This window comes from Saccopteryx bilineata, chromosome 3 (genome assembly GCF_036850765.1).
Source record: "Saccopteryx bilineata isolate mSacBil1 chromosome 3, mSacBil1_pri_phased_curated, whole genome shotgun sequence".
Taxonomy (NCBI): Eukaryota; Metazoa; Chordata; class Mammalia; order Chiroptera; family Emballonuridae; genus Saccopteryx; species Saccopteryx bilineata.
In genome coordinates this window covers 301,975,940-301,999,705 of record NC_089492.1, presented here as the reverse complement: position 1 = coordinate 301,999,705, position 23,766 = coordinate 301,975,940, and the positions used below count along the sequence as shown (strand labels likewise).

General features: G+C 37.8%; 1 pseudogene; it reads right to left on the bottom strand.

The window, feature by feature from the left end:
- LOC136330142 (leukocyte immunoglobulin-like receptor subfamily A member 5) overlaps positions 1 to 23,766 on the bottom strand; it is a 52,041-nt pseudogene that overhangs the window by 1,883 nt on the left and 26,392 nt on the right.

Here is a 23,766-nt window from a genome sequence, read left to right as displayed (position 1 = left end):
TGGTGTGGCAGCTGAAAAGCTGGAGAAATACCTTGGGCTAGAAAACTTTCTCCCCCCAGGAGCATGGGGTCTCAACTCCACGAAGAGCTCCCCAACCCAGAACAACAGATATGGGAAGGAGAGCCTACACAGCATCTGGTGGTGAAAACCAGTGGGGGTTTGGTCCACCAGGAGAAAAAGGAGTCTGCTGGAGATGTAGATGCCACCTTCCCAGGGCCAAGCCCTCCATTGAGGGGGCAGCACTCCTATCTCCCCTGTGAGCTCAGCTTACACTCTCCCAAGCAGATTGTTTGGATCTGTCCTTCCAACTTCCAGATACCTGACACTCAGAGCTTAGTTGTGCAGCTGAAAGGGGGAGCTGCTGGGAGTTGGGACATTTGAGTGTGAATCTCTTGAAAGCTATTGCCTGGGACTAGCGTGAAGACCTTGACCTCCACCTGCAGGCTGGGCTAACATCAACCCTATGGGAGACTTTTCTGATTCATTATCCTGAGCCCAGTGTCCCACCTGACTGAGCTGGCTCCTGTAGAAGGGATGACTGGCTACATGCAACTTGAACATATATCCTGCCCCTCCTGAGGGGGCTAGTCAGAAATGCTGGCATAGACTGTGAGACCTGACTCTGGAGTATTGGCCACTTTCCTATCACGAAGTTTCTCACTGCATGACCCCCACACAGAGGACCTACTATATCCATCCTCTCCAGTTCCAGTTGCCCAACCCTACTGAGCTCACAATGAGTAAAAAAAAGGCTGTGGTCTTTCTTCAGAAGGCTCTGGAAAAAGATCAGGCAACCTCAAGGAGAGACAGAATACCTGACAGGTGGAGGCAAACCTCAGCGAGCCTCAGCCATTTTATAGATCTGCCCCCTGCTCTAAGCTGGAGGAAGCTGACCCTTGTACATAGATTGACCCCTTCCATGCACACTCAGGCCTGGGAGATGAAGCCACAAACAGTGAACAGCATGGTAGCTCCAGACAGGTAGACCAAGGTCACACACAGTGTCCAATATCAGCCTGTACCTGAACCACATCCAAGTGGACCCAGAACAAAACAACCACTGGTGGGCTTCAGGCTACACTTAATCTTGACCCAGGTAGCCATACAAGCAGCACACCCAAAGAGAGATCTCGGCAGCCACAAGACTCTGCTAGGAAGAGCACCACCTTGAGGGAGAACCTCTGCAGCATGTCTTCAAACAGTGATTGAGGTTTATCCTTATAGTCAGCCAGCCCGAAGGGTTAACTCCATCCACAAAAAGTCATCAGCATTCATGACTCAACTACAACAGAGGGTGCACACAACCCAAAAGAAACATTCCTGGAGCATGGAACTCAGGTCATGTGAATGATTGTGCCCCTAAGCCCAACAAGCCACCATCACCAGAAAAACATCATAAGAAGTCTGAGAGTCACAATGAAGATACTTAACACAGAGAGATAAAATGAGGAGAGAAAGAATATGCACCAAATGAAAGAAGAAGGAAATCCACAGAAAAAGAATTAAATGAACTGGAAACAAACAAAATGCCAGATGCAGGGTTTAAAACAATGGTTACAGGCAGAGGCCAATTAAGGTTGGTTGGGGCCCTGGGTGCAGAAGAAAATATTGGGTCCCTTAAAAAAAAGAGAGAAACAGGAAAAATAGAAATAAATGTTAACCATATTTAGGCCCCTTAAAAAAAAGAGAAACAGGGAAAATAAATATACATGTTAACCATATTTTTAAATAAATAAAAAATAGATAATTAAAGGTATGGTTAGGGCTAGGGATAGCGTTAGGGTAAGTAGTAGAGCAGAAACTGAGTTTGTAGCCTCAGTCAGAGTCAGGGTCAGGGTTTGATGTTAACAACTTTTTAAAAACTTGTTCTAGAGAGACCTGAAGATGGCAGCAGAGTAGGAAGATGCACAGACTCCCAGCTCACACCACCAAACTGGATTACAAATTAATTTAGGTACAATCAGCATGAAAACCAACTCTGGACTACAAGACCAGATCTCAAAAACCAAGGAGCAAAGAAGAAGCCACACTGAACCTGGTAGGGAGCTCCGAGGAGCGATGAGTCTCCCTTGTTTACAGGAACAAAGGGGGTGTGAGGCTGAGAGCTCAGAAGGGCTCTCATTCCAAGGAAAATAGTAGTAAATATTGCTCACAGCCACTTGCCTGGGGACCTGGGAAAGAGGTGTATTGAAAGGGCTGGCTTATCTTCCAAAAGGAAAGGGGAGAGAGAGAGACAGACAATGCATTGGAGGACCTGAGAAGCTGACTCATCCAGTGCTGGAGGCAGCTATAGCTGGGGGAGGGGTTGAACCCTCAAAAAAGCACAAGCCTAAAGTGGTTCCAGGTGACCCACCTCCAGAAAGCTCTCCAACTTTAATCAGAGCAATAAGACACAGCTGAAAACAGGAAGTGGGGAGGAGGGTCAGTAACTCAAGTCTCCATAGAGATCTGAGATACACCTCCCCCTACTGATATGTAGAAAGCACCCTGCCCTTAGAAGGAAGTTGGAAGATAGGGCCTTCAGTGTCTCAGGTTACAACCACCACATTCCTGAATACAGTTTCAAATAAGACCCCTGTTGAGATCAGTAAACTAGACTACCACTGAATTAAGAAAACTGGGAAGAAAACAAACAAATCAAGACTTCAAAGAGGCTTTACTAGGTAAGGAGATCACAGCTGAAAGAAGCCTACAAGTCATAGAAAATAATGGGTAGGCAGAGAAGCATAAGTCATATGCTTCAACAAGATAAATCCTCTGATAAAGTCTTAGACAAATCGGAAGTTATCAAATTATAAGATGCAGAGAATAATAAATGATTTTTTGAATGCTTAAAGATCTCAAAGCTACAATGGATGGACTTAATGAACACTTCAGTAAAGAAATTGAAAGCATTGAAAAGGACACAGAAATCATAAAGAAGAACAAGACAGAAATGACAAACACAATATCAGAAATGAAGACTACACTGGAAGGAACTAAAAGCAGGCTAGATGAAGCAGAGGATCGAATCAGTGACTTAGAGGACAAGATAAGTGAAAGCATGGAAGCAGAACAGCAGAAAGAAAAGAGACTAAAAAAATCTGAGGAAACTCTAAGAGAGTTCTGTGACAACGTAAAGAGAAACAACTTCCACATCGTAGGGGTTCCTGAAGAAGGAGAGAAAGTACAAGGCTTAAAGACCTTGTTCAATAAAATTATAGCTGAAAACTTCCCTAAATTGATGCAGGAAAAAGTCACACAAGTTCAAGAAGCACAGAGAATTCCATTAAAGAGAAACCAGAAAATAAAATCTATACCAAGAAACATCATAATTAAAATACCAAAGCTAAGAGATAAGAGAAAACATTAAAAGCTGCTAAAGAAAAAAAGGCTATCACCTACAAAGGAGCCCCCATAAAAATGACATCTGACTTCCCAACAAAAACACTTGAGGCCAGAAGGGAATGGCAAGAAATATTCAAAGTAATGCAGAACAATAACTTACAACCAAGACTACTTTATTCAGCAAGGCTATCATTTAAAATTGAAGGAGAAATAAAAAGCTTCCCAGGCAAATTAAAAACACACAAAACTCAAGGAACTCATTTCAACCAAACTAATGCTGCAAGAAATGTAAAGGGGCCTGTTCTAAATAAAACAAAGGGGGAAGAGAAAATAGTAAAAGAGGAATATAGCTTTAAAGAATAAAATGGCTATAAACAACTACATATCAATAACCTTAAGTGTAAATGAATTAAATGAACAAATCAAAAGACATAGGGTAGCTGCAATGATAAGAAAACAGGACTCATACATATGCTGTCTACAAGAGACACACCTCAAAAGAAAAGATACACATAGACTAAAGGTAAAAGGATGGAAAAAAATATTTCATACAAATAGAAATGAAAAAAAAAAGCTGGAGTAGCAATACTTATATCAGACAAAATGGACTTTAAAACAAAAGCTATAGTAAAAGATAAAGAAGGTCACTACATTATGATAAAGGGTGCAATCCAACAGGAAGAGATAACCATTATAAATATATATGCACCTACTATAAGAGCACCAAAATATATAAAGTAGATTTTTAAAATTAATTTCAATGGGGTGACATTGATAAATCAAGGTACATATGTTCAGAGAAAGCATCTCCAGATTATTTTGACATTTACTTATGTTGCATGCCCCTATAAAGCAGATTTTGATGGACATAAAGGGAGAGATCAACAGCAATACTATAATGGTAGAAGATTTCAATAACCCACTAACATCTATGAATAGATCCTCAAGAAAGAAAATTAACAAAGAAACAACAGAATTAAGGGATACACTAGATCAACTGAATTTAATAGATATCTTCATAACCTTCACCCTAAAGCAGCAGAATATATATTCTTTTCAAGTGCTCGTGGTACATTCTCTAGGATAGACCACATAATAGGGCATAAAACGAGTCTCAACAAATTTAAGAAGATTAAAACCATATCAAGCATCTTCTCTGACCACAATGGCATGAACTAGAAATCAACTACAATAGGAAAACTGAAAAACACTCAAACACTTGGAAACTAAACAGCATGTTATTAAACAACGACTGGGTCAACAATGAGATCAAGAAAGAAATAAAAAATTTTCCTCAAACAAATGAAAATGAGCATACAACAACTCAAAATCTATGAGACAGAGCAAAAACAGTCCTGAATGGGAAGTTCATAGCATTACAGTCATACCTTAAGAAGCTAGAAAAAGCTAAAAAAAAACCAAAACCAAAAACAAAAACCAAATAAACCCCTAATCATGCAACTAAAAAAACTATAAAAAAGAACAGCAAGTAAAGTCTAGAAGAAGTAGAAGAAAGGAAATAATAAAGATCAGAGCAAAAATAAATGACCTAGAGACTAAAAACACAGTACAGAGGATCAATGAAACCAAGAGATGGTTCTTTAAAAAAGTGAACAAGATCGATTAACCCTTAGCCAGACTCAGCAAAAAAAAAAGAGAAAGGACTCAAGTAAAATTAAAAATGAGGGTTGAGAAGTAACAACAGACACAGTAGAAATACAAAGGATTGAAAAAAAAATACTATGAAGAACTGTATGCCAAAAAATTAGACAACCTAGGTGAAATGGACAAAGTCCTTAAAAAATTTAAGCTTTCAAAAATCAATCTGGAAAAATCAGAAAACCTAAATAGACTGATTACAATAAAAGAGATTGAAACAGTTATCAAAAAACTAGCAGCAAACAAAAGCCCTGGGCCAGATGGCTTCACAGGAAAATTCTACCAAATATTCAAAGAAGAACTAACTCCTATCCTTCTCAAGCTATTTCAAAAAATTCAAAAGGAGGAAAAACTTCCAAGCTCCTTTTATGAGGTGAGCATAATTCTGATTCCAAAACCAAAGACACAAAAAGAAAGAAAACTATAAGCCAATATCCCTGATGAATTTAGATGCTAAAATTCTCAACACAATATTAGCAAACCAGATCCAGCAATACATGAAAAAAATCATACACCATGATCAAGTGGGATTTATTCTGGGGAGGCAAGGCTGGTGCAATATTAGCAAATCAATCAATGGGATTTATCACATAAAAAAAGGAAGGACAAAAACCACATGATAATATCAATAGATGCAGAAAAAACATTTGATAAAATCCAGCACCCATTTATGATCAAAACTCTCAGCAAAGTGGGAATACACAGAACATACCTCAACATGATAAAGACCATCTATGACAGGCCCACAGCCAACATCATACTCAATGGGAAAAAGTTAAAAGCAATCCCCTTAAGATCAGGAACAAGGCAGGTGTGCCCCCTTTCACTACTTTTATTCAATATAGTTCTGGAAGTCCTAGCCAAAGCAATCAAACAACAAGAAGAAATAAATGGCATCTAAATTGAAAAAGAAGAAGTAAAACTATCATTATTTGCTGATGATATGATACTATACCTAGAAAACCCTAAAGTCACAGTAAAAAAAAACTACTGGACCTGATAAATGAATTCAGCAAGGTAGCAGGATATAAAATTAATACTCAGAAATCAGAGGGATTTTTATACACCAACAATGATCTGTCTGAAAGAGAAATTAAGAAAACAATCCCCTTCACTATTGCAAGAAAAAAATAAAATGCCTAGGAGTAAATTTAACCAAGGAGGTGAAAGACTTGTACTCAGAAAATTATAAAACATTGATAAAAGAAATCAAAGAAGATACAAACAAGTGGAAGCATATACTGTGTTCATGGCTAGGAAGAATAAACATCATTAAAATGTCTATATTGGAGTGATGTCACAGAAATGGCACTGTGAGGAGGGCTACCGATACCTCTCCCCAAAACTTCAACAAGTTCGACAACTAGAGACAGAAAAATGATCCCAGGAGCGTCTGTAAGACCTACACACTGAATAAAGGTACGATTGGGCAAAAGGGTGGCTAAATATTTATATATAATCGACCCTGAAGGAAAAAAGATGGAGAACAAAACACTGACCTGAAGGGCTGCTTTCACTTGGAACAGAGAAAGTGAGGGCTGGGGGTGTAGAAAGAGCTGGGCTGAGGCAGAGACGTTCAAGCCAAGGAGAGAGTGTGCCCACAGCAGGTCAGCCCATGTGAGTGGACGCTGGCAGAGGCAGGTGAGCACTGGCCTTCATTACTCTCGATATCCTGGTGTGCGAGCATGGACAGTGTGCGAGTGGTTCCTTCTAGTGCCCTGAGCATGGGCGGCCATGTTTCTGGACAGAGGGCTAGGGTCAGAGACTGTCAGCAGTAGCCTTCTGAGTGGGCTGTGACCAGAGTCTCAGTGTAATCTCTGCTTTCCGAACAACAGCACATAGGGAGTGCAGAAAAGCCATCTTCCCTAGTCTTGGACCTCTCTGGGTGGGTGGTGCACCTCCGCCAGCCATACAGGCTAACAAAGCACATTCCCAGGGAAGAAAAAATGCAGAAGTGCTAGAGGGAGGGGCATGCAGGGAGCTTGCAGACAGTCTCTGGAGCAGATCCAGGAATCCAATGGCTGAAATGGCTGAAATTAGCTTAACCCACAGTCTGCTCACTGCCCAACTGACTTACGCCAGCAGCGGCTCTGGATGACAAGGTCTTCTTTCTCAGGTAAGCAATCTAAGAGAAAAGACGTGATATTTTTTAGGGCCTCTTGCTCTACTCACAGTAGCTCGGGCTACTTCATGCCAGCTGATACAGGGTGAAAAACACATTCCTATGAAACAGACCTCAGAGAACATGGCAGAAATTGGGCAGGCTACGCTGTAGGCTTTTTAACAAGGAAGAAGCCTGCAGAGAGCAATCCCACAGAACACTAAGGTAAATTTAACTAGACATACCTGGGAAACCTTAGAAAGGAGCCTGAACAGAAGACAACACACCCCCCTACCTGCTTAAGCTGGTGGCTCTGACTGGCAGAGCTTTTATACTCAGGGCTGTGTGCTAAAAGGAGGGACTTGGCGGCTTTTAAGACCTCCTATTCTTGCAGGCAGCGGCTAGGGCATCTTCCTGCCAGCCAATAAAGGTTACAAAGTGCAAAAAGCCTGGGGATAATGATCCCACAGAGTGCTGAGGCATACTAGACATGCCTGTAGGCTCATAGAAAGACAATTTGAGAGCAATCGGCTCCCAGCCATACCTGATTATGCCGGTGGCTCCAACTGGCAGAGCCTTACCCAGAGCCCTGTGCTGAGTGGGGATAGAGTGGAGATTTGCCAGCTTTTAGGGCCTCTTACTCTCCAGGCAGTGGCAGAGGCAACTTTATAGCTGGATCACCAGGCTGCTAATTCAGGAAGGAGAGACTTGAAGAGAAGCTTCAGGAAAACAGACTCTCTCATTGTTGGAGCCTGCAAACTCTAACAAGCCCCAACTACCAACGAGACTGAGGCCTCGTATATGACATCACCATAGGGACACATCAACTGAAAATCTCTACTTAAGCATGCCACAGGGGTAGAGCCTGGAGTACAGTGCCACCGACCAGGAAGAGGGAGAAGAAAGAAAAATAAAAAAGATAACCTCTCAAAATCAAATAATCCACAGTCTTTATAATTTTTTCCACTTTCTTTTGTTTCTTTCATTTTCTTGGGGTTTTATTTTTTTTAATTTTTTTTATTTATTTACTTTTTTAGATTTTTTATTTATTCATTTTTATTAGAGAGAGGAGAGAGAGAGAGAGAGAACAGGGGGAGAAGCAGGAAGCATCAACTCCCATATGTGCCTTGACCAGGCAAGCCCAGGGTTTTGAACCAGTGACCTCAGCATTTCCAGGTCAACGCTTTATCCACTGCGCCACCACAGGTCAGGCTCTTTCATTTTCTTATCTTTATTTATTTCTTTTCTTTTTTTTTTTTCTTCCACATTGGTCCTTTTAAACTCTGCTCATCTTATTCTTTTCTCTTCATCTTGAACTACATTACCCATAGGTGTTACATCTCCCATTATTATTTCTTTTCTTTTTTCTTTCTCTCTATGAGGTTTACACTCCAAAAACCTTAACTCTTTCCCTTTTTATATTCTTCTTTTTCTTTTTTTTCTCTCTCTCTTAGATTCTTCTTTTATCTTTCACTTTTCCTCTCATTTGATCCTAATTCACAAACAAATTATTTATTTTGGACTCAAATTTTTTCTTTGTGGCATTTGGTGTGCTTTTCACTTAGCTTTTTAACTCATTAGCATATGCCCAAAACCAGCTTTTCATTCTATGCAGTTCTTGTTTCACATAATAACAATATTATTTTTTCTTATTCTTGTTTTCTTCTTATCTGTTTCACTATATCTCTCATTCAACTGTCTTTTACAAGAAAATTATTTTATTCTTTTTTTTTAAATAAATTTTTATTAATGGTAATGGGAGGACAATAATAAATCAGAGTACATATATTCAAAGAAAACATGTCTAGGTTATTTTGTCATTAAATTATGTTGCGTACCCCTCGCCCAAAGTCAGATTGTCCTCCGCCACCCTCTATCTAGTTCTCTGTGCCCCTCCCCCTCCCCCTAACTCTCTCCCTACCCTCCCTCCCATGTCCTGCCACCCCCCCCCCCCCTTGGTAACCACCACACTCTTGTCCATGTCTCTTAGTCTCGTTTTTATGTTCCACCAATGTATGGAATCATGTAGTTCTTGTTTTTTTCTGATTTACTTATTTCACTCCTTATAATGTTATCAAGATCCCACCATTTTGCTGTAAATGATCTGATGTCATCATTTCTTATGGCTGAGTAGTATTCCATAGTGTATATGTGCCACATCTTCTTTATCCAGTCTTCTATTGAAGGGCTTTTTGGTTGTTTCCATGTCTTGGCCACTGTGAACAGTGCTGCAATGAACATGGGGCTACATGTGTCTTCACGTATCAATGATTCTGAGGTTTTGGGGTATATACCCAGTAGAGGGATTGCTGGGTCATAAGGTAGATTTATTTGCAGTTTTTTGAGGAACCACCATACTTTCCTCCATAATGGTTGTACTACTTTACAGTCTCACCAACAGTGAATGAGGATTCCTTTTTCTCCACAGCCTCTACAACATTTGCTATTAACCGTCTTGTTGATATTAGCTAATCTAACAGGGGTGAGGTGGTATTTCATTGTAGTTTTGATTTGCATTTCTCTAATAACTAATGAAGCTGAGCATCTTTTAATATATCTGTTGGCCATTTGTATCTCTTCCTGGGAGAAGTGTCTGTTCATGTCCTCTTCCCATTTTTTTTATTGGATTGTTTGTTTGTTTGTTGTTGAGTTTTATGAGTTCTTTGTAAATTTTGGATATTAGGCCCTTATCTGAGCTGTTGTTTGAAAATATCATTTCCCATTTAGTTGGCTGTCTGTTTATTTTGATATCAGTTTCTCTTGCTGAGCAAAAACTTCTTAATTCTGATGTAGTCCCATTCATTTATCTTTGTCTTCACTTCTCTTGCCATTGGAGTCAAGTTCATAAAATGTTCTTTAAAACCCAGGTCCATGATTTGAGTACCTATGTCTTCTTCTATGTACTTTATTGTTTCAGGTCTTATATTTAGGTCTTTGATCCATTTTGAATTAATTTTAGTACACGGGGACAGGCTGTAGTCGAGTTTCATTCTTTTGCATGTGGCTTTCCAGTTTTCCCAACACCATTTGTTGAAGAGGCTTTCTTTTCTCCATTGTGTGTTGTTGGCCCCTTTATCAAAGATTATTTGACCATATATATGTGGTTTTATTTCTGGGCTTTCTATTCTGTTCCATTGGTCTGAGTGTCTATTTTTCTGCCAATACCATGCTGTTTTGATTATCGTGGCTCTATAATATAGTTTAAAGTCAGGTATTGTAATGCCCCCAGCTTCATTCTTTTTCCTTAGGATTGCTTTGGCTATTCGGGGTTTTTTATAGTTCCATATAAATCTGATGATTTTTTGTTCCATTTCTTTAAAAAATTTCATAGGGATTTTGATGGGAATTGCATTAAATTTGTATATTGCTTTGGGTAATATGGCCATTTTGATTATATTTATTCTTCCTATCCAAGAACAAGGAATATTTTTCCATCTCATTGTATCTTTTTCTATTTCCCTTAACAATGCTTTGTAATTTTCATTATATAGGTCCTTTACATTCTTTGTTATGTTTATTCCTAGGTATTTTATTTTTTTTGTTGCAATCGTGAAGGGGATTATTTTTTTGAGTTCGTTTTCTAATATTTCACTTGTTGGCATATAGAAAGGCTATGGACTTTTGTATGTTAATTTTGTATCCTGCGACCTTACTGTATTGGTTTATTGTTTCTAATAATCTTTTTGTGGAGTCCTTCGGGTTTTCGATGTATAGGATCATATCATCAGCAAAAAGTGATAGCTTTACTTCTTCTTTTCTGATATGGATGCCTTTTATTTCTTTGTCTTGTCTGATTGCTCTGGCCAGAACTTCTAGCACCACGTTGAATAAGAGTGGAGAGAGTGGACAACCCTGTCTTGTTCCTGATTTAAGGTAGAAAGTCCTCAGTTTTATGCCGTTTAATATGATGTTGGCTGATGGTTTATCATATATGGCCTTTATCATGTTGAGATATTTTCCTTCTATACCCATTTTGTTGAGAGTCTTAAACATAAAATTGTGTTGTATTTTATCAAAAGCCTTTTCTGCATCTATTGATAAGATCATGTGGTTTTTGTTCTTTGTTTTGTTGATATGGTGTATTACGTTAACCGTTTTGCGTATGTTGAACCATCCTTGAGATTCTGGGATGAATCCCACTTGATCATGATGTATTATTTTTTTAATATGTTGTTGTATTCGGTTTGCCAGTATTTTGTTTAGTATTTTAGCATCTGTATTCATTAGAGATATTGGTCTGTAGTTTTCTTTCTTTGTGCCATCCTTGCCAGGTTTTGGTATGAGGGTTATGTTGGCCTCATAAAATGTGTTTGGAAGTATTGCTTCTTCTTCAATTTTTTGGAAGACTTTGAGTAGAATAGGAACCAAGTCTTCTTTGAATGTTTGATAGAATTCACTAGTATAACCGTCTGGGCCTGGACTTTTATTTTTTGGGAGGTTTTTAATAGTTTTTTCTATTTCCTCCCTGCTGATTGGTCTGTTTAGGCTTTCTGCTTCTTCATGACTCAGTCTAGGAAGGTTGTATTGTTCTAGGAATTTATCCATTTCTTCTAGATTGTTGTATTTGGTGGCATATAATTTTTCATAGTATTCTACAATAATTCTTTGTATATCTATGATGTCTGTGGTGATCTCTCCTCTTTCATTTTGGATTTTATTTATTTGAGTCCTGTGTCTTTTTTCCTTGGTGAGTCTTGCCAAGGGTTTGTCAATTTTGTTGATCTTTTCAAAGAACCAGCTCCTTGTTTTATTGATTTTTTCTATAGTTTTTCTGTTCTCTATTTCATTTATTTCTGCTCTGATTTTTATTATCTCCTTTCTTCGGCTGGTTTTGGGTTGTCTTTGTTCTTCTTTTTCTAGTTCCTTAAGGTGTGAAGTTAAGTGGTTTACTTCGGCTCTCTCTTGTTTGTTCATATAGGCCTGAAGTGATATGAACTTTCCTCTTATTACTGCTTTTGCTGCATCCCAGAGATTCTGATATGTCGTATTTTCATTTTCATTTGTCTGTATATATCTTTTGATCTCTGCGCTTATTTCTTCTTTGACCCATTCATTTTTTAGAAGTATGTTGTTTAGTTTCCACATTTTTGTGGGTTTTTCCCCCTCTTTTTTGCAGTTGAATTCTAGTTTCAAGGCTTTATGATCAGAAAATATGCTTGGTACAATTTCAATTTTTCTAAATTTGCTGATATTGTCTTTGTGGCCCAACATATGGTCAATTCTTGAGAATGTTCCATGTACACTAGAGAAAAATGTATACTCTGTCGCTTTGGGATGAAGTGTCCTGTAGATGTCTATCATATCCAGGTGTTCTAGTATTTCGTTTAAGGCCACTATATCTTTATTGATTCTCTGTTTGGATGACCGATCTAGAGCCGTCAGCGGTGTATTGAGGTCTCCAAGTATGATTGTATTTTTGTTAGTTTTTGTTTTAAGGTCAATAAGTAGCTGTCTTATATATTTTGGTGCTCCTTGGTTTGGTGCATATATATTAAGGATTGTTATGTCTTCTTGATTCAACTTCCCCTTAATCATTATGAAATGACCATTTTTGTCTCTGAGTACTTTTTCTGTCTTGTAGTCAGCATTATTAGATATGAGTATTGCTACACCTGCTTTTTTTTGGGGTGTTGTTTGCTTGGAGTATTGTTTTCCAGCCTTTCACTTTGAATTTGTTTTTATCCTTGTTGCTTAGATGTGTTTCTTGTAGGCAGCATATAGTTGGATTTTCTTTTTTAATCCATTCTGCTACTCTGTGTCTTTTTATTGGTAAGTTTAATCCATTTACATTTAGTGTAATTATTGCCACTTGTGGGTTCCCTACTGCCATTTTATAAATTGCTTTCTGTTAGTTTTGTATCTAGTTTGATTCTTCTCTTTTGTTTTTCTATCATTTGTTTTTGTTTGTTTGTGTTCCATACTTCTTTCCTCTGTTGCTACCTTTTTTAAGTCAAGTGTTTTTGTGGTGGTTTTTTTAAGGGTGGTTACCATTAAGTAATGAAAAGGGTACCTACCATATTCATTGTAGTACCCTATCTTATAAGTATTTCTGCACTTCATCGTCCTTTGCTACTGTTAATCTCCATCCTCTTCCCCCTTTTTTTCCTTTGTTGTCACAGTTTAAGTTTGGTTTTATTGTGTTCTTGGTGGAGCTGTTACTTGTGGTGTTGTTTTCTTTTGTTCTTTGAATCTGGTTGGAAAACCCCCTTTAGTATTTCCTGGAGTGGGGGCTTTCTGTTGATAAATTCTCTCATCTTTTCTGTATTTGTGAATGTTTTTATATCTCCTTCATACTTGAAGGATAGCTTTGATGGGTATAGTATTCTTGGCTGAAAGTTCCTCTCTTTCAGGGCTTTAAATATTGGGGTCCACTCTCTTCTAGCTTGTAGAGTTTCTGCTGAGAAATCTGATGATAATCTAATAGGCCTTCCTTTATATGTTGTACTCTTCTTTTCCCTGGCTGCCTTGAGAATTTTTTCTTTGTCATTGGTTTGTGTCATCTTTATTATGATGTGCCTTGGAGTGGGTTTGTTGGGGTTAAGAAAACTCGGTGTTCTGTTTGCTTCTGAATTTGAGGCTTTAGTTCTTTCCACAGGCTTGGGAAGTTCTCGTCTATTATTTGTTTGAGTATATTCTCCATTCCATTTTCTTTCTCTTCTCCCTCTGATATACCTATTATTCTTATGTTATTCTTTCTGATGGAGTCAGACAATTCCTGTAGGGCTTTCTCGTTTTTTATTATTTTTGAGTCTTTTTCTTCTTCTCTCTGTTGTGCCTCAAGTTGTTTGTCTTCTATTTCACTAATCCTATCTTCAATCTGGGCTGATCTGTTAGCTAAGCTTGTTACCTCGTTTTTCAGCTCGTGAATTGAGTTTTTCATTTCTGTTTGATTTGTTTTTATAGTTTCAATTTCCTTGGTAATATATTCTTTGTGTTCATTGAGTTGTTTTCTGATCTCCCTATATTGCCTTTCTGTGTTTTCTTGTATATCTCTGAGTATTTTTAAGATTTCTATTTTAAATTCTCTGTCATTTAGCTTCAAGGCTTCCAATATGTTAAGTCTTTTCTCCATAGATTTTTCCACATCTATTTGTGTTACCTCTCTTTCTTTTGTATCCATAATATTCGATTTCCTCTTTCTTATTGGCATCTGAGGGTGGTCTTGTTGATAGCACTAATTAGAATTAATAAAGAGTAAAAAGTAAAAAAAAAAAGTTAAAGCACCCCACAAAAAAAAACAGTAATAATTTATTATTTCCCCCTTTTTTCTTCCTTCTCTTTCCCTCCTCTCCCCTCCTCAGGGAAATATCGTGCCTATAATGGAGGGCCTGATTTGGGGTGAAGAGTTCAAGGGGCAAAAAAAAGGGGAGTAGTGACCTACTAAATGCAAAAAAAAAAAAAAAAGGAAGAAAATCTTAGACAAGCATAAGATGATTTGCTTGTAAGTGATGGTCAACTAAGAGATATAATGAGAGGGATAAGAGGGAACCAGAAAAAAGGACCAAAAAAAGAATAATAAAGAAGAAAAAAATAAAAATAACAAGTAAAAATCTGTTTTATTAAGTGGAGCGAAGACTAAAGACAATGGAGACCTTGGGTTGGGAGGACCCAAAATGCCACAAAAATAAACAAACAAGAAAAAAACAAAAACAAAAGCAAAAAAGAAAAATAAAGCCAAAAAAACCTTGAGTCCCAAATTAACTAATTTGTTCGTGATTGAGGATTAAATGGGAGGAAAGTAAAACGAGAAAAGAAAAAATGAATAGAAAGGAAAAAATAAGAAAAAGAGAAAAACGAAGGAAGAAATAAAAAAGGAAGAGAAAAAAACAAAATAAAGCAAAACAAAAAAAAACACCAAAAGAGGAGAGAGTGAGAGTTAAGTGTTTTGGAGTATAACCTTAAAGGAGGGTGAGGATGAAGAAGAGAAATAAAATGTAACACTCATGGGTAGTGTAGTTCAAGAAAAGGGAAGCATAAGATGGGCTGAGAATAGAAGGACCGAGGTGGAGGAAATAAAGGCAATAAGATAGAAGAAACAAACAACAACAAAAAAAAATTAGTGGAACAAGTTGTAAAGTCTGTGGATTTTTCTTGATTTTGAGAGGTTAACTTCTTCCTTTTTCTTTGCTCTCCCTCTTCCTGGTCGGTGACTCTGTACCCCAGGCTCTGCCCCTGTGTCACACTTAGGTAGGGATTTGCAGTTGATGGGATTCTATGGCAATGTCATATAATTGGCTTTAGTCTTGCTGGTAGTCAAGGCTTGTTGGCGTTTGCAGGGTCCAACGATGAGAGAGTTTGCTTTCCTGGATTCTCTCTCCTAGTCCCCCCTTCCTGAATTAGCAGCCTGGTGATCCAGCTATAAGGCTGCAACTGCTTCTGCCTGGGGAGTAAGAGGCTCAAAGAGCTAGGAAATCCCCACTCTATCCCCACTCAGTGCAAGGCTTTGGGAAAGGCTCTGGCAGTCAGGGCCTCCAGTGTAATCAGGTGGGGGTGGGAGTCAATTGTTGTCAAGGTGACTGTTCAGCGCCTAGCATTCAGTTGGACCTCTCAACCCAGGCTTTCCACACTTTGTAGCCTGTTTTGGCTGGGAAGAAGAGGCACTAGTCTCTGCTTGCGACTAGTGTAGTATAGATATTATTATCTGCCAAGTCCTTCTTGTTAGCGTTTATCCCTGAATATGGAGGCTCTATCAATCAGAAGTTGCCCCCACCCCTTTAGCGAGAGGCACTAAAAAATATCACGCCTCTTGTCTTGGGTCACTGAACTGAGAGAGATCTTATCAATTAGAACCGAGGGTGTGCAGATTTCATGGGTTAAGCTAATTTCAGTGATTGGGTCGCAGCTGTGCTCCCGAAGGTATTTTAGGCTGCCTGCATGTGCCCCTCCCCCAATGCTTGATTGTTAGCTTGAATGGCTGGGTGAGGTGCCCCGCCCACAGAGAGAATCTCCCAAGTAGGGAAGACCACCCTGATGCCTCTCCCGCTCGCCCTGCTGCTGGCGGCTGGATTGCACCAGGCGTAGGATAATGGGGCACCCTGGGTGTGCGGGCCAGTAGGGCGCTCTGGGTGCGTGGAATGCCCAGGGCATGCGCGCGAATGGGTTGCTCCGGGCACCGGTGGCTAGCGACTCTCACTCGCAGTGCGTGGGCCGCTGGGAACGTTAGCGGTGCTCGCTCTGCAACCAGACCGGGCGCGCCCCGGTGGCTGCTCGCTGCTCCCGAGTGTGGGCGGTGCTCGCTCTGCAACTGTACCGGGTGCGCGCCAGCAGCTGCTCGCCGCTCCGGAGTGTGGGCGGTGCTCACTCTGCAACCGAACCGGGCGCGCGCCCGTGGCTGCTCACGGCTCCCGAGTGTGGGCTGACTCACCACAGGCGCACTCCCTCGCGGCTTGAATGAATGTCACTGCGGTAGCTTCCTCCACACCCTCGTCTCTCAGATTCAAGTGATAACAGTCCTTTCGCTTTCAGTTTGTGTGAAACTCCAGAATGCTCCAAGGATAAATTTTTCTGTTTCTAGTTGATAAATTTATTGTGATTTTTAGGAGATCTGTCAGACGTGCTGCTCATGGCACCATTTTCGTGACATCAATTATTTTATTCTTGATCCAATTTTTTTCTTTTCTGCATTTTGTGGGTCCTTTCCATGCTTTTAGCCCCTTTGTCACTTCTCTCCAACTCAGGCCCAATGTTCTAAGTAGTTTTTCCATTTAGTACAATATAATTCTCAGTTTTTCATGGTATTTTCTCAAAAAATGAATTTTTAAATTGTTTTATTTTTTTACTTTTATTCTTTATCAATTCTCATTAGTGTTATTAACAAAACCACCCTCAGATACCATTAAGGACAAGAAAACTGAATATCAAAGATCCAAAAGACAGAGATATAGCACAGATAGATGAGGAAAAATCTATAGAAAATATTTTTAATAGATTGGAAACCTTGAAGTTAAATGACAGAGAATTTAAAATAGAAATCCTAAAAATACTCAGAGATATACAAGAAAACACAGAAAGGCAATTTAGGGAGCTCAAAAAACAACTCAGTGAGCAGAAAGAATATATTACCAAGGAAATTGAAACTATGAAAACAAATCAAACAGAGTGAAAAACTCAATTCATGAACTGAAAAATGAGGTAAATAGCCTAGCTATTAGAACAGGCTAGATAGAAGAGAGAATTAGTGACAAAGAAGACAGGCAACTTGAGGCACAACAGAGAGAAGAGGAGAGATTCACAAATTTAAAAAAATGAGAAAGCCCTAAAGGAATTATCTGACTCCATCAGAAAGAGCAACATAAGAATAATGGGTAAAACAGAAGGAGAAGAGAGAGAAAATGAAATTTAGAACATATTCAAACAAATAATAGACAAGAACTTCCCAAGTCTATAGAAGGAACTAAAGCCTCGAATTCAAGAAGCAAACAGAACACCAAGTTATCTTAACTCCAACAAACCTACTCCAAGGCACATCATAATGAAATTGGCACAAACCAATGACAAAGAAAAAATTCTCAAGGCAGCCTGGGAAAAGAAGAATACAACATATAAAAGAAGACCTATTAATTATCATCAGATTTCTCAGCAGAAACTCTACAAGCTAGAAGAGAGTGAACCCCAATATATAGAGTTTTAAAAGAGAGGAACTTCCAGCCAAAATTACTATACCCATCAAAACTATCTTTCAAATACGAAGGAGAAATAAAAACATTCACAGATACAGAAAAGATGAGGAAATTTATCATCAGAAAATCCCCACTTCAGGAAATACTAAAGGCGGTTTTCCAACCAGACACAAAGAACAAAACAAAACCATCTCACAAGTAAAAGCTCCACCAAGAACACAATAAAACCAAATTTAAACTGTGACAACAAAAACAAAAAAGGGGAGAGGATGAAGATTAACAGTAGCAAAGGATGATGAAGTGCAAAAGCACTCATAGGATAGTGTACTACAATGAACATGGTAGATACCCTTTCCATTACTTAATGGTAACCACCCCTGAAAAAACACCATAGAAGCACATGACTTGAAAAAAGAAGTAATAGAGGAAAGAAGTATCGATAACAAGCAAACAAAAACAAATGATAGAAAAACAAAAGAGAGGAACAAGATATAAACTAACAGAAAGCAATATATAAAATGGCAATAGGAAACCCTCAAGTGTCAATAATTATACTAAATGTAAATGGATTGAACTCACCAATAAAAAGACACGGAGTAGCAGAATGGATTAAAAGAGAAAATCCAACTGCATGCTGCCTACAAAAAACACATGTAAGCAACAAGGATAAAATGAATTCAAAGTTTAAGGCTGGAAAACAATACTCCAAGCAAATAACATCCAAAAAGAAGCAGGTGTAGAAATACTCATATCTAACAATGCTGACTATAAGACAGCAAAAGTAATCAGAGACAAAAATGGTCATTTCATAATGACTAAAGAGACACTGAATCAAGAAGACATAACACTTCTTAATATATATGCACCAAACCAAGGAGCACCAAAATATGTAAGACAGCTACTGACTGACCTAAAAATAAAAACCGACAAAAATACAATCATACTTGGAGACCTTAATAAACCACTGAAGGCTCTAGATCGTTCATTCAAAAAAGAAAATTAATAAAGAAATATTGGCCTTAAATGAAACACTAGAACAACTGGATATGATAGACATCTACAGGACATTTCATCCCAAAGTGCCAGAGTATACATTTTTCTCTAGTGTACATGGAACATTCTCAAGAATTGACCATATGTTGGGCCACAAAAATAACATCAGCAAAATCAGAAAAATTGAAATTGTGCCAAGCATATTCTCTGATCATAAAGCCTTGAAACTAGAATTTAACTGCAAAAAAGTGCTAAACCCACAAAACTGTGGAAACTAAACAACATACTTTTAAAAAATGAGTGTGCCAAAGAAGAAATAAGTGCAGAGATCAAAAGATACATACGGAGAAATGAAAATAACAATATAACATATCAGAATATCTGGGATGCAGCAAAAGCAGTAATAAGAGGAAATTCATATTACTACACGCCTATATGAACAAACAAGAAGAGTTCAGGTAAAGCAGTTAACGTCACATCTTAAGGAACTAGGAAAAGAACAAAGACAAACCAAAACCAGCAGAAAAGAGGAAATAATAAAAATCAGAGCAGAAATAAATGAAATAGAGAACAAAAAACTATAGAAAAAATTAATAAAACAAGGAGCTGGTTCTTTGAAAAGATCAACAAAATTGACATACCCTTGGCAATACTCACTAAGGAAAAAAGAGAAAGGATTCATATAAACAAAATCCAAAATGAAAGAGGAGAAATCACCACAGATATCATAAATATGCAAAGAATTATTGTAGAATACTATGAAAAACTATATGCCACAAAATTCAACAACCTAGAAGAAATGGATTAATTCCTAGAACAATACAATCTTCCTAGACTGAGTCATGAAGAAGCAGAAAGCCTAAACAGACCTATAAGCAGGAGGAAATAGAAAAAAAATTATTAAAAGCCTCCCCCAAAATAAAAGTCCAGGGCCACATGGCAATACTAGTGAATTCTATCAAACATTCAAAGAAAACATGATTCCTATTCTACTCAAAGTATTCCCAAAAATGGAAGGAGAAGCAATACTTCCAAACACATTTTATGAGGTCAACATAACCTTCATACCGAAAACTGGTAAGGACAATACAAAAAAAAGAAAACTACGGACAAATATCTCTAATGAATACAGATGCTATAATACTAAACAAAATACTAGCAAACCGAATACAACAACATATTAAAAAAATAATACATCATGATCAAGTGGGATTCATCCCACAATCTCAAGGATGGTTCAACATATGTAAAATGGTTAATGTAATACACCATATCAACAAAACAAAGAACAAAAACCAAATGATCTTATTAAAAAATGCAGAAAAGGGATTTGATAAAATACAACACAATTTTATGTTTAAAATACTAAACAAAATGAGTATAGAAAGAAAATATCTCAACATGATTAAGGCCATTTATGATAAACCATCAGCTAACATCATATTAAATGGCATAAAACTGAGGACTTTTCCTCTTAAATCAGGAACAAGACAGGGTTGTCCACTGTCTCCATTTCTATTTAACATGGTGCTGGAAGTTCTAGCCAGAGCAATCAGACAAGAGAAAGAAATAAAAGGCATTCATATTGGGTAAGAAGAAGTAAAGGTTTCACTTTTTTAAGATGATATGACCCTATACATCAAAACCCCCAAAGACTCCACAAAAAGATTACTAGAAACAATAAACCAATGCAGTAAGGTCACAGGATACAAAATTAATATACAAAAGTCCATTGCTTTCCTATACGCCAACAATGAATCATCAGAAAACAAACTAAAAAAAATAATCCCCTTCATGGTTGCAACAACAACAAAATACCTAGGAATAAACATAACAAAAAATGTAAAGAATTTATATAATAAAAAATACAAAGCATTGTTAAGGGAAATCGAAAAATATAAAATGAAATGGAAAAATATTTCTTATTCTTGGATAGGAAGAATAAATATAATCAAAATTACCATATTACCTAAAGCAATATAAAAATTCAATACAATTGCCATCAAAATTCCAATGACATTTTTTAAAGAAATGGAACAAAAAATCATCAGATTTATATGGAACTTTAAAAATCCTCAAATAGCCAAAGCAATACTATGGAAAAAGAACGAAGCTGGGGTCATTAAAATATCTGACTTCAAATTATATTATAGAGCCATGACAACAAAACAACATGGTATTGGCAGAAAAATAGACACTCAGACCAATGGAACAGAATAGAAAGCCCAGAAATAAAACTGCATATATATGGTCAAATAATTTTAGATAAAGGGGCCAACAACACACAATGGAGAAAAGAAAGCCTCTTCTACAAATGGTACTGGGACAACTGGAAAGCCACATACAAAAAAAAATGCAACTCAACTAGTTTTTCCCCTTGTACTAAAATTAATTCAAAATGAATCAAAGACCTAAATATAAGACCTAAAAGAATAAAGTACATAGAGGAAAACATAGGTACTAAACTCATGGACCTTGGTTATAAAGAGCATTTTTTGAATTTGACTCCAAAGGCAAGGGAAGTAAAGGCAAAGATAAATGAATGGGACCACATCAAACTAAGAAGTTTATGCACAGCAAGAGAAACTGACAACAAAACAAAAAGACAGCCAACTAAATGGAAGATGATATTTTCAAACAATAGCTCAGATAAGGGCCTAATATCCAAAATATACAAAGAACTCATAAAACTCAACAACAAACAAACAATCCAATAAAAAAATAGGAAGAGGACATGAACAGACACTTCTCCCAGGAAGAAAAACAAATGGCCAACAGACATATGAAAAGATGCTTATATTCATTAGTTATTAGAGAAATATTAGAGAAATAGTTTTATTATCTCAAAACTTCAATGAGATACCACCTCACACCTGTTAGATTAGCTATTATCAACAAGACAGGTAATAGCAAGTGTTGGACAGGCTGTGGAGAAAAAAGAACCCTCATCCACTGTTGGTGGGAATATAAAATAGTACAACCATTATGAAAGAAAGTATAGTGGTTTCTCAAAAAAGTAAAAATAGAACTACCTTATGACTCAGCAATTCCTGTACTGGGTATATAACCCCAAAACTCAAAAACATTGGTACGTAAAGACACATGCAGTCTCACCCTGGCCAGTTGGCTCAGTGGTAGAGCATCGGCCTGGTGTGCAGATGTCCCAGGTTCGATTCCCGACCAGGGCACACAGGAGAGGCGCCCATTTGCTTCTCCACCCCTCCCCCTCTCCTTCCTCTCTGTCTCTCTCTTCTCCTCCCGCAGCCAAGGCTCCATTGGAGCAAAGATGGCCCGGGCACTGGGGATGGCTCCTTGGCCTCTGCCCCAGGCACTAGAGTGGCTCTGGTCACAACAGAGCAACATCCCGGACGGCCAGAGCATCACCCCCCGGTGGGCAGAGCATCGCCCCCTGGTGGGCATGCTGGGTGGATCCCGGTCGGGCGCATGTGGGCGTCTGTCTGACTGTCTCTCCCCGTTTTCAGCTTCAGAAAAAAAAAAAAGACACATGCAGTTTTGTGTTCATTGCAGCATAGTTAACAGTGGCAAAGACATGAAAACAACCAAAAAATCCTTCAATAGATGACTGGATAAAGAAGATATGGTACATATATACTATGGAATACTACTCAGCCATAAGAAATGATGACATCGGATCATTTACAACAACATGGATGGATCTTGATAACATTATACTGAGTGAAATATCTAAATCAGAAAAAACTAAGAACTGCATGATTCCATACATAGGTGGGACATAAAAATGATACTAAAAGACATGGACAAGAGTGTGGTGGTTACTGGGTGGAGGGGGGAGGAAGGAAAAGGAGGGAAAGGAGGAGGGGAAGGGCACAAAGAAAACCAGATAGAAGGTGATGGAAGACAATTTGACTTTGGGTGATGGGTATGCAACATAATTAAATGTCAAAATAACCTGGAGATGTTTTCTCTGAACATATGTACCCTGAATTATTAATGTCACCCCATTAAAACTATTAAAAGAAACAAAAAAATAAAGAAAAGATTTTTTCAAAAGTTAAAAAACAATGTCTATATTACACATAGCAATTTATAAATTCAATGCAATTTCTATTAAAATACAAAGGATATATTTCAAAGATATAGAACAAATATTTCAAAAATTCATATGGAACCAAAAAAGAACACGAATAGCCTCAGTAATCTTGGGGGAAAAAAAGAATAAAGTGGGTAGTATCACACTTCCAGACATCAAGTTATACTACAAGGCCATTGTACTCAAAACGGCTGGTACTGGCATAAAAACAGGCATATAGATAAATGGAACCGAATAGAGAACCCAGAAATAAACCCGCACCTTTATGAACAATTGATATTTGACAAGGGTGGTGATAGCATACAATGGAGTAAGGACAGTCTCTTTAACAAATCATGTTGGGAAAATTGGTAGGCTACCTACAAGAAAATAGTACTATACCACCAACTCACACCATTCATAAAAATAAACTCAAAATGAATAAAAGACTTAAATGTAAGCCATGAAACCACAAGCATCCTAGAGGAAAACATAGGCAATAAGCTCTCCGACAAAACTCACAGCAATATATTTGCTGATCTATCTCCACGTGCAAGAGAAATAAAGGACAGGATGAACAAATGGGACTGTATCAAACTAAAAAGCTTTTGCACAGTTAAAGACAAAAGAAAGAGAGGTAACACAAATAGATGTGGGAAAATCTATGGAGAAAAGACTTAACATATTGGAAGCCTTGAAGCTAAATGACAGAGAATTTAAAATAGAAATCTTAAAAATACTCAGAGATATACAAGAAAACACAGAAAGGCAATATAGGGAAATCAGAAAACAACTCAATGAACACAAAGAATATATTACCAAGGAAATTGAAACTATAAAAACAAATCAAACAGAAATGAAAAACTCAATTCACGAGCTGAAAAACGAGGTAATAAGCTTAGCTAACAGATCAGCCCAGATTGAAGATAGGATTAGTGAAATAGAAGACAAACAACTTGAGGCACAACAGAGAGAAGAAGAAAAAGATTCAAAAATAATAAAAAACGAGAAAGCCC